The following is a 12,422-nucleotide window of genomic DNA, read 5'->3' as shown; positions in this document are numbered from 1 at the left end:
TGCGTCCCTCGCGCTTATCAGGCTGCCATTTTCCCTCACCCATTCCTCTCCTTCCCCAGACAGCTCGACCTCGCAGGCGATGTAGCGTCTGTTCACACTCCTCACTGCACCCCAACACAAGCCAGATGACGTATTACATGTGCATTGAATGTAATGTTCCCCTCTGTGTGCACCCATGATTTGGTGAAGTTACATAGAAAGATGCAGTTTATAATAAAAAGTTATATACAGAATAAAGAAAATGTGAAACCTACCGAGTAAAATTATGAGGCTAGATGGATTCTATCTCATTATAAGACTGGCAGTCCTGAGAGAGTGGCACAGCAAAATATGACACCTCAGAAAATTTTGCTAGATTTTTTGGAAAATTTAGATTACCTATAATAGTGTTTTCTGATTTTCTTAAAATCCCCGTGTGGGGGGTACCACAGCAAAAACCACCCCGTAGGTGAAAGGGTTAAATCGAAGACAGGTCTTTGGATCGACACAAAAATTGGAAGATATTTAAGGACAGCATGAATACTGGCAACATGTCTTGCAGCTGTGGTCTGCCTTTGGGATCATGTGAGACATTTGGATCATTGCAGAATGGAAATTTCTTTGGTTGGAGTTTATGACTCGGTTTGACCCATTTTTAGCTGACCATATCTGAAAATATGGGGATGATGGCAAAGGTAACCCATCATACCTGTACAAGACCGTATGTCATGAAGTCATTGGTCTGATGGTGACAAAGTTCGTTCAGCTATTGTGGATGAAATAAGTACTGCTGGGTACTTCAGTTTATCTCTTGACTCTAAACCTGATTTTTCATATATTGATCAATTGACTATTATACTAAGATATGTGTCTCCCAGTTGAACGATTTATAACATTCCTCATTTTGATAATCCACACGGGTGAAGAAGAAACAAATCAAGTACTGTACTGCATTGTCTGTGCCAAGTTTGCAAAATAGATTTCTCAAAGTGCAGAGGTCAATCTTATGACAACGCTGCCAACATGTCAGAACGTTATAAAGAATTGCTACAGAAGGTTTTAGAACAGAACAAATATGCCATATTCATACCTTGTGCTGCACACTCAGTCTTGTTGGCTGCAGTGCTGTTGTCTGGTGGCAGTAAATTTTTTCTCAACAGTCCAGTTACTTTTTACATTTTTCTCTGCCTCAGCACACCGATGGACAGTTCTTAAAATTTATTTGGGCAATGATCGTGTGTTGAAATCTCTCTGATATTTGCTGGGAGGCACATGCAGTGACAACAAGTACAATTCTGGGGTCTTACTCAATGATTGTGGATGCATTGGAAATTATACCAGAATACCAATCACAAAAGGGAGAAACTATATGAGAGGCAGAAAATATTGCAAACAAGATGCAAGAACTGGAGTTTGTATTCGTGTTGGCCAGGTGGAACGTGACATGTCTAGTTGTGTCGCCCGTTCTTATTATCTCTTCTTATGTTTGTTGTGTGGTTTAGTGGATGTCATGTTTTTTGACCTGACCTCGTGTTTTGTAAGGTCACCCTGTGTGCATACGGTAAGCTCTCTCTCAGTCCTTGTAATTCAGTTGCCTCAGAAGATGTCTTGAATAAAGACGAAAGCTAAGGTTCTCCATTGTTTCCCTTTTCCCTGTGTGATTTTATCAAGATTTATCTTATCTACATTTCCATTGTGGATCTACATGAAATTATATATATATATATATATATATATATATATATATATATATATATATATATATTATATATATATATATATATATATATATATATATATATATATATATATATATTATAAACTAACAATGGTTGAGCAAAAGTAACATAAGCAATTATAAAACAATATCTAACGTTTTTTAGTCAAAGATATTTCAATATCTGGACCCTTTGTGGCTCTGCAAACATCGACCGCCTACTGTGATTCCTTAGCCTTGTTTGGCATGTCAAATATATATTCAGTAATTTGTACCAGGTGTCCACAACGTGTACATATCCAGGACCCCATTTGGAGAGGACATGTACTGACCCATGACCGGTCACCTTGATGTTCAACTAAATAGTTGTACAAAAGCTTTGATCCACCCACGTTGAGATTACACCATTGTAATTATGGTCAACCCTATACGGTAGCAGACATTCATGCAATAAAGTATAGAGAAGAACAACGAATAACAGTGGGCGTAAATGTGTGTTTATACGTGATTTTGTATATGCATGTGTAAACAAACATACTGACACTAGCGCCCAATACATATTTACACATTTCATAGACAGGAGAAGCTTTAACAACCGACACAGTTACTGTCATTGATTTTTAAAGGCAGCAAAATTCATTTTTTTCACGTATTACATTAATATACCAAGACGAGGTGGCCGAGTGGTTAAGGCGTTGGACTGCTAATCCAATAGGGTCTCCCTGCGTGGGTTCGAATCCCATCCTCGTCGTGAGTGCACTATTATGTTATCGAACGAAAACAGGCCTTGTGGCCTGACACTCAGTGAACGTCACTATTGCAGATTACCACAGGTGTTCGTCTTCTGACTACAGAGTTTAAATATGTGAAAAATACAGTTGCCATGCTTGGAATCGTACTTGGATCAACTGACCGGACAGCAGCTATACTCAATAACGGTACAGTACACCACTATCACATGCTCAAAATACCAGCACAGACGATTTTTTTTATTATACCCAGAGTTTATTACAACCACCAGTGTTTTTATACTTTCTGCTAAATGATATTTATGAGTATAAGTTGTTATACAGTAACCCCCTCCCCCCCCTCATGCGCGAGACCTTTCATTTGTTCATACAGTTGATGAAATATATCTGTGATAATAAGAATAACATTTAAGATTGAAGTGTTGGAAGGCATCTGGCCACTTTGTTTACTATCCAGTACCTCGCCGGTGCATGCCCAGTATTTGCCAACAGTGCGTGACAGAGACGTGACCGATCGCCCGGGCGGCTAACGCGCCGATCAGTGGTGAAGAGGATAAAAGTAAAAAAGTAAAGTAAAAGCATTATCAGAAAATGGCTTACGTTTTTCAGTGGCTTAGGTTGCCTGACCTACAGTTTATATTGACCTGCCAGCTTCAAATAGTTAAATGTCGACATACACCCATATATACGCGCTTCATATCCGTGGATGACTATATTTGGAGATTATCCGAGTGATAACTAGCCAGCCTATTTTTTTTAAAGCCGATAAAGTTTCCGCATTCCTGTCTCATAATTAGTGTTTGTGCATTGTAATGGGGTCGTTTTTTTTATATTTTGTTATATCACGCATCAGCAACCTACTGTGGCAGCACTACAGTATGCCTGCCACACCCTGGGCCAACCATAATAGTACGTATACAGTTGCCATGTATATCCCACGAATCCTTCCTCCCTTCCCCTCCCCATCCCCTAAGCCATAACCCAACTACCCACGTCTTTCCCATCTCCTATCCCGTGTTATTACTCCCTCTCTCTACTCCTTTATGGTCTTTAATGGCGCAGTATCACATCCTAAGATTGAGAAGAAGTAGAGAACGTTGTCAGGCTTGAATAAATATATGTTCAAGATGCTTATTTTGTTACATGTGGTCGTGGGTTGACTCTAATTGCGTGAATGAATGGTACTGTAGTTAGTGGTTCGTTCTCAGGCTTAGTTTATTTTCCCAAACATGTTATTCACTATATTCTTAATAGTTTAAATCGAGCTATTGCTATTTACATTTATTGTCTGAAGAAAGATAATAACAAGGGCCAGGTTAGTTTTATTTACATAGAATTACAGAAAACGGTAAATGTTATTCTTACTTGAGTTACAAGACTGAAAACGGGCGAAGCAATGTGAAAATATATAGATTAAGGTTTCATTTCTGAGATGGGTTACCACGTCGGTCAATATGAAATGGAAAAACAAAGCAATTTACCCCTAAGTTACAATCCCTTGTCGGTGATAAAGGATTAGTGGTAAATGTACCTGCGAGAAGCAAATGGATGGAGGTAAAAGTGAGAGGGTATGAGGTGAAGACCTTGAGGAATGCCCGACGTTTAAGAGGTTGTCCAGTTGCAGTTCGTGGCTCCCACCTCAGTTGTCCACTGCCATTTAAGACAGTTAAAACTGACATTCATTCAGGAAACAAAACACTCAGAAGGAGCGTCACCTAAGACTATTTCTTCGGTGTTCTAATGAATTTATGAGACAACATATGTGTGAAACAGAAAAAAATAGAATACATAAGACTTGTGGTAACTTTGGTGGCAACTGTGAGTGGGGGAACAGGTAGAGGAAGGAGGGAGGGTGCACGAGGTAGGGGGAACCTCGTCAATGTTTTGCACTGACACGCGCTCCGCGTTCTTCCTCCACTTCCTAACTCTTAAGAGACCCTCACAAACACCATCAGCAGTTACTACTTGTTAAAGTGCCCAAGAAGTGGATCCTGACTGAGTGTGAATGAAGGAAAAGGCAGAAAATATGACCGTCCCGGGGAAGTAACAGCTTCGGGGTGTGTGTGACGTTCAGTGATGTGTTTCTATATACATTTTCCAGTGAGTAAACTAATTACTGTCTCTGTGGAATGTGACCCCTAACAATATTATGGTGTGTAGATATGCACCATATACATCAGTTATATTGTAGTAACAAAACAGTGAATAGTAACGTGAAGACAGTGGTTAAGTGATGTGTTTAGTGGAGGCGAGTGGTGAAGTGTCAACCTCTGTGGCCAACGTTTCTGGCACACCCGTCAGCCTACCTTGTGGTAAGTGTTCAGGATTATAAATAAGACAAACACGCGAAGCTTTAACCTGACTGTGAAGCGTTATTGATGGTTATTGGGATACAACCATTAAGTATTTTCTATAGAGGGAGGAGTATAACTTGTTTACCTTGATGTGTTAGTGAATAAATTACCTGATACTCTTAACAGGCCACAGTAAACCAACAATTTACATTGAATTAAACTAGCATTATTAAATTATTCCAGAACCTAACATTACAAACTTGTTATATTATATTACTGTAAGAGTAATCATCATTTTCTTCACGAATAGAATATATTGGTTAATGTTCGTCACGTAAATGTATTTGGCAAGGTTTACATAAAGTATTTGCGACTAACGTTTCCAATTACACGATACGAAAATGGTCTAACACAGCAATATATCCGTTGTGTATCGTATGTTAACCAGTGTACAAGTTATAAAGTGTTTCATTATCTGTGGTTCATTATCTCTGGTTGTAATGAAAAGTTGGTATAATCTATGATGGTTTCTTATGATGACTTGTTTGTTTAATGTGATCAAGCGCTTGTGACCGTGATTATACGCACACGGTGAACCAGTTAGAAAAAAATGGTTAAGAACAGAGGCGCCATCAAAGTAACGGTGTCTGGGAGATGCCTCGGTCTACATTGTTCCAAGATATTTGCGAGTCATGTGGAACAGCGTAGTAGACGTGTGGCAAGTGGCAGAGGGACTAATGGGTATCTTGTGACGTTAGCAACTATCTTGTATACAAAGAGACGACTCAGGAGTGGTAGCCATGTATCAAGTTTGTTATTTGTAACCAACTAAAAGAAAATTAGCTGAATAATATTTTCTCGTTCATTTAAGCAAATTATACTTGTCCTGTAAGGAATTCAAAGTGAAGCAACTTTGCAATATATTTACTGTTGATACGATACCAAGATTTCGGAATTATTATATTTTGCTTGGGAGTCTGGTACACAAAGTTTGTATTAAATATTATCATCTATAACAGCAAACACCAACCAACCAAACAGTTACAGGGTAGAATTTAGCTTGTGTTGTATGTGGCAGCCTCCAGCTTGTTGTGCCTTCATGCCAGGATCAAGTGTCATGCGTGCTAAGGCTGTTTACATTACTTCTGACATGCCCGGCTGTCTAGTAAGAATACACCGAGGAGAACTCTGGTGTGAAGTCTCGTGAAGTGACTACAGCCAGTACATCTCATCCCTCCCATTGTGGTTACTACCGTGACGCCTCCGTACCTTGGGGCAAGAGGAGTGTCATAACCCATGTAAACAGCGTCTCCTTCAGTAGTGTGAAGGACGTCCTGCTCCTCCTCAACCTTGTGGGCGGCCCAGCCGACTTCACTGCTGCCACCATGTGACAAAAAACATAATTTTGGGGTAAAGACAATGTTAGTGAAGCAAATAGATCTGACTTTACCTTATATTTAGGCGGTATTGGATGGATGTTATTTTGAAATTTCAGTGGAATTTTTGGCTTAAAATTAAGGAGGTAATGCAAAACAAGGGAGTGAGTAAAGTGAGTTGCGGTGGTGGTAGGGGAGGGGAGGAGCCACTAGGGGAGGGAGATGAACGGTTGTCACCCCTCTCCCCCCCACACACATACTGTACACCCTCCTACACACAACCAGTTGCAACACCTTAGTCTTGAATTTCCGGTGTACAAACTTGGGAGTATCCTGGTTGTGTTAGTGACCTCTACTGTACCTAACTCATACTGTACACTAGTAATACACACAGCTACCTTCACCAATGTTAGTTACCTCATTCATTTTGTTAGTAGCTGCTTCACTTATACTCGTTACCTCATACTAGTTCCCTCATTTATATTAGTTACTTCAAAAATGCTTATTAACTTTTTAGTACTTGTTGCCTCACTCATTTATTTGTTCTCCTTCACTGCACCTCCCTCACCACCTCATCACTATACCCATTCATCAGTATACCTCTCCCACTTCTCAATAATAATAATAATAAATCTTGGCTTCCACAATTATTATTTTTATTTCACTCTTTGCAGGTGGCGGTGCAAGTTGAACGTTTGAAAGAACATGACAGGAAGCTCTTTGGATAACGGCCTCAATATCACCCTGACAGAGAGCCCAGATTTGTGTGTTGGTATCAGTCAGTTGGTGCGCCCCTTTAAAACCTTCCCGTATTGACAATCTTTTGAACATTTATTTTAGATTATGTAAACATTTAGACAACGGTATAGTGGCAGTATTTTACGAGGAAAAGAACCAAAAAAAAACAGGAATTAAATTATGTAATGGTGGAGTTCCGTCCTGTCTAAGGGAGTATTAAGTGGTTGTTAAAAGAAGCGTAACGAGAATGACAGGAGGAGGATGAATAATAATTGTTAGGATGGGAAGATGGTGTGAAGGACCGGTCTTGATGATAGAGAAAAGGGAGGAAGGAAAGAGAGTGCGTGTGTGAAGGATGAAGCCAAGTGGGACGAGGAGGAATAAGGAAAGGAGAGGAGAATGAAGCCGTGTGAACAAAGGAAAAAGATAAACCTGGTGTAGAAAAAAAAGAAGAATGAAGCCTTGTAAAGAGAATAGTGAGTGAAGCCCTTTGGATAAAGAAGCAAGGTTAATTGAATAAAAGTGAAGCCCGTATAGAAGTGAAGCTCTGAGATTAAAAAATGAAGTGTTTTTAAGTTTAGATTATTGAACCCTCGTGAATGGTTTAGTGATTCAGACAAATTCATAATGGCAGTTTGGTGCTAATGACGTGATTCACTAGGAAATTAAGTATAATTTTGTATTACACAAATTAAAGGTGAAAATACAGTGATGAGGATAAAATGGTGCTGGAAGAATTCTGAAAAATCTAGAAATTTGATGTGATTTAAAACAACCATAAAAGTGAACAGTGAAAAATTGGATGTTTTGAGTGGAAAGGACAGTTAAACTTGAGTGAGGTAGACGGTAGTGAGTTGACGGACGGAAGCAGCTACACGCCTTACCGCCAGCTGAGCTCAAGCGGCAAACAGCGCCCATGCTGAGCCACACGCCCAAGCCCCTACACGCCCATCCCTAGCCATACGGACATACTTCAACGGTTCTATAAGCCACGCCTCTTCTCCACGCCCACACCAAACTCCGGAAGAAGTAAGTACTAATATACATTTTATTCATTTCTCTCGTGTGTGTGAATGTCTTGATGTCAACACTAGAATGTATGCGAATAAAGTATTGAATAAATGAATAGAAAAGATGAAGGTAAACTCGTGAAAAATGGGGGGATAAGGTGATGGAGGAAAGGGATGTTAGGGCTGGAACGTAGATGGAAACTAAAGAGGGAAAAGGGAAAGAAGGTGAAGGAAGGAGAGAGAGGGAGAGGAAGGAAAGAGACTAGCCATATTGGGATAAAGGAACTATAGTATCTCTCTCTCTCTCTCTCTCTCTCTCTCTCTCTCTCTCTCAGTGTATTAGGTATAATTTGTGACACCGTTATGACGTAGTGCAAATTATTTAATGGAAATTGATAAAACACTAGTTTCCGGCCTAGATATGCTGCAATGCTAATTGTTTAAATTAATCTACTCTCTCTCTCTCTCTCTCTCTCTCTCTCTCTCTCTCTCTCTCTCACACATGCAGAATAATAATTAATCAACTACAAAAGTTTATCTTAAACATTTGAGAAAAAAATAATTGCATAAGGCGGGAACGATAAAAAACATTGCCTCCCGCACACCTGCTTGTAAGGTGTGTACAGTGAACCGAGTATCTGTGTGGTCAAGCGTTGTCTGAATGTTGTAGGAGTCACCATACACCAGTCATGTCACCATACTTTAGTCATGTCACCATACTTTAGTCATGTCACCATACTTTAGTCATGTCACCATACTTCAGTCATGTCACCATACTTCAGTCATGTCACCATACTTCAGTCATGTCACCATACTTCAGCCATGTCACCATACTTCAGCCATGTCACCATACACCAGTCATGTCACCATACTTTGTCTAATATTGTTTTAGAGTAATTTATCGTAGCATAATAAGGCTCTTTGTAAAGTATGCTACTGCCCCGCTTGGAGTAGCCTAAGTTTGGTTAGGGTACGTTAGGTTAGGTTATTCCTGGGTCACTGAGAGACTACTGTCAATTGAGTGTGGAGGTGTGTGGAGGCGGAGGAAGAGGTGGAGTATGGGTGAGTGTGGATGTATGCACAAAATCACTTCACAAATCCACATTAGTTTATTCTATCCAAAATATTTATAAAACCTAACCTAACCTTACGGCATCTCGTCTCTCGATAACGCTAAAAGGTGTTCTGGATGAGTGATTACCGTAGACACAGGTGAAAGACCAGGTGTGTAGAGGTAAATGAGGTGTAGAAGAGGGGAGGGAGGTGGGGAGAGGGACTCAGGTATTTTGACCCCCACTTCACCCCTGACCTCTTCATCCTCCTCCTCTTCATCATCCTCCTCCTCTTCTTCCTATCTTACTTCCCTATTCATTTTCGTCTTCCTTCTATTAATTTTGTTCTTCCTTCCGTTTTCGTTTCATTTATCTGCACTTTTTTTAACCTTCTTCCTTTTTCTCTTCTCCAATCCCATGTTTCTCTTATTTAATTTCTTCCTTTACTTCCTGTTCTTGTATTTCTTAACCATTTCCTCTTCATTTCTTCTTTCTCTTTAGTTTCTCTTGTTACACTTGTATCAGTTTTTGACCTAAACTCTACCTATCGTCTATGTCAGTGGTGTCAAACTCAATACCTTTCGACGGCCAATTCTTATTTTAGTGACCCTCTTCAGGGCCAACACAAGTGCTATATCACATATGTGCAGGATTGAAGTTTACAGCTTCACACATTGCCTTACCTGGCTTACCAGAAATACCTCATTTGGGTTTGTCTGATCTTAAGTATGTCAAATTCATTCTACTAAATAAACATGATTATATCTATTTCTTTCATAATTTCACGGGATGATAAATTTTACCGTCATCCCACGGGCCACACCTGACCATCCCAAGGGCCACATTTGGCCCGCGGGCCATGAGTTTGACTCCCCTGGTCTATGTCCTGTTGTTAACGCGTCTGTGCATATTCTCAAGTGTATTTGCCTGGTCATGTACTTGTTCTAAAAGTGTCCATGCTTGTTCTCTTTGCTCCTGTGGTTGTAATTGACGCGTCTGTGGCTGTTCCTGATGTGTTTTTGTTAATGTTCTTGTTATCTGTGCTTGTTTTCCTTATAACTTGTTTGGGTTTGAAGTGTCTGTGGAGAGTTAAGTGATAAGCCGATATGGATGGGGGTAGGAGATAAGGGGTGTGGTTATCAGGTACAGGGATGGCAGGGGCGTGGGTCGAGTAGGAAGGTGTGGGGAGAAGTGGACTGGCCGCCTCAGACCGTCACAACATTCTCTAACATCCACTACTGAAACGGTGCCCTCCCCCCCCCCACACACATTACGGGACGTCAATGTTGTGATGTGATGTTATGTGCTGATGTTGTTGTGGTATGTTGTTGTTTTGTTATGATGTGAAATGTTTTATGTGTTTGTTTTATGATGTGATTTGTGTTAATGTTGTGATGTGTTGTGTTGTTGTGATGATGTGTTGTGATGTGTTGTGGTTATGATGTGTTGTGGTTATGATGTGTTGTTGTTATGATGTGTTGTGATGTGTTGTGGTTATGATGTGTTGTGGTTATGATGTGTTGTTGTTATGATGTGTTGTGGTTATGATGTGTTGTTGTTATGATGTGTTGTTGTGATGTCCTTCTGTCTAACCTACGGTAGAGAACAGGACTGTCAGTATCATCCACTGTATTAACTGTTCTTCTTCTGGACAAGGATGTGTCTGTCTGTCTGTCTGTCTGTCTCCGTCACAAAAAAATCCGTGTTAACTGTGGACAAAAGGATGTGTGTGTGTGTGTGTATGTGTGTGTGTGTGTGTGTGTGTGTGTGTGTGTGTGTGTGTGTGTGTGTGTGTGTGTGTCGCCAGGTAAGATAATATGACTGAATTTTAACATTGGCAGTTATACAGAAAATTGCAATATACATGTGTAATCTTGTCTACATATACAGTAGGGTGTGTCAAAAAAGTACACGACCTTTGAGATTGGTGACCGTGTGAATGTTTCTAATCAACAAGAGCAACATTGACCTTGGACATCAACAAGTAGTGGGGAGGGGGGTGGATAATGTTGTAAGGTAACATTCACACTAAGACTAGAAGACTATCTCCATGTAAATCTATATGGTAGTGAGTGTTTGCATTTTCCTGACACACCCTGTATATGTAGGTTATGGTGAAGTGTCTTTTGTACTTTGTTTGTTTGTTTGTGTCATTACCCCCCCCCCCTCCCCTTCCCTTCCACAGGCTTGTCCATCTCTCCTCATCTACTCGGCCCGGTCTGGACTGAGGAATGTGTGGGAGAGGGGGAGGGGAGGGGCAGCGCGGACGTGTTATAATGTTGAGGGAATTAACGGTGTGGTGGCCGGTGTGTGTGTGTGTGTGTGTGTGTGTGTGTGTGTGTGTGTGTGTGTCCCGCAGGAAAAAAAATAATAATAAAAGACAAAAACAGAATCAGAGTGAATTTAAACCTGTTAACTTCCGTTGTTGGTCTGAGTACATCGATATATTGACTGTGAATCAGGGAGTTTATGCCGTTAATCATAATATTGAGTACTGGTTAATACTACTACTACTACTAATAATAATAATAGTAACTTAAAAATAATAATTAATGGGTTATTGAAAAATACAGCATCGATAAAGCGGTTAATTTAACTAGGAATTTCAGCACAGTTATAGTACAGAAATAAGATAATCAAGAAGTAAACACAAGAGTAATTAACAAGATGCTGATGAGTTTTACAGTCGTTGGGATGGGACTGTTCTTTATAGCGGTCAGTGCCTAGTACGGGCAGGATGCGGTTGTGAAACGTGGCGTCGAACATCAAACTGACGGTAGTAGCAGCAGGTGTTCCTCGAGGGTGGTGTGTTGCAGTAGTTTCCTCTCAACTCTGACAAATGGGCGGGAGTTGAGAGGGTCAGTGTAACGAGCGCTTGAAGATATACTGTGCATATAAACTGTTTGTATTACGTTGAAGTTTGCCAGGTGTCTTAGTTCTGCGCATTATGATGATAGTTATAAATATTTATGAAATTGTGTTCAGTTGCCAGTTTTCTTTTATAAATATTTTGGGACCAGGATATTTTACGTTCTCTGTAAACATGTAAGACAAATTTGTGGTTTACTTGTAAATTGTGGCTGGAGTCATTTACATACTGAGTTATCACTGAGGTTGTCTTAACTACCTCGGACTCTTTAACGAAGTCCGGATTCACTGAGGTTAAGTCCGTAAGAGCCTGGGTCCGGATTCACTGAGGTTAAGTCCGTAAGAGCCTGGGTCCGGATTCACTGAGGTTAAGTCCGTAAGAGCCTGGGTCCGGATTCACTGAGGTTAAGTCCGTAAGAGCCTGGGTCCGGATTCACTGAGGTTAAGTCCGTAAGAGCCTGGGTCCGGATTCACTGAGGTTAAGTCCGCAAGAGCCTGGATCCGGACTCAACTGAGGTTAAGTCCGTAAGAGCCTGGGTCCGGATTCACTGAGGTTAAGTCCGTAAGAGCCTGGGTCCGGATTCACTGAGGTTAAGTCCGTAAGAGCCTGGGTCCGGATTCACTGAGGTTAAGTCCGCA

General features: G+C 40.5%; 1 protein-coding gene and 1 non-coding gene across 2 annotated transcripts in view; both read left to right on the top strand.

The window, feature by feature from the left end:
• The first annotated feature begins 2,365 nt into the window (after positions 1–2,365).
• Trnas-gcu lies at positions 2,366–2,447 on the top strand. Its single transcript has one exon. It is a non-coding gene; the product is annotated as a tRNA-Ser (tRNA).
• A 1,748-nt stretch (positions 2,448–4,195) lies between these two features.
• The window catches only part of LOC121878659, a 108,590-nt gene continuing 100,363 nt past the window's right edge, over positions 4,196–12,422 (top strand). Inside the window, exons 1-2 of the mRNA XM_042384979.1 lie at positions 4,196–4,757; positions 6,790–7,882. The gene's annotated coding sequence lies outside the window, so the exon portion shown is untranslated. The remainder of the gene's footprint in view (positions 4,758–6,789; positions 7,883–12,422) is intronic.

Source organism: Homarus americanus, unplaced genomic scaffold (assembly GCF_018991925.1).
Source record: "Homarus americanus isolate GMGI-L3 unplaced genomic scaffold, GMGI_Hamer_2.0 scaffold9476, whole genome shotgun sequence".
Lineage (NCBI taxonomy): Eukaryota > Metazoa > Arthropoda > Malacostraca > Decapoda > Nephropidae > Homarus > Homarus americanus.
Note: the sequence above shows the minus strand (reverse complement) of the source record. Positions and strands in the feature narration are given on the sequence as shown.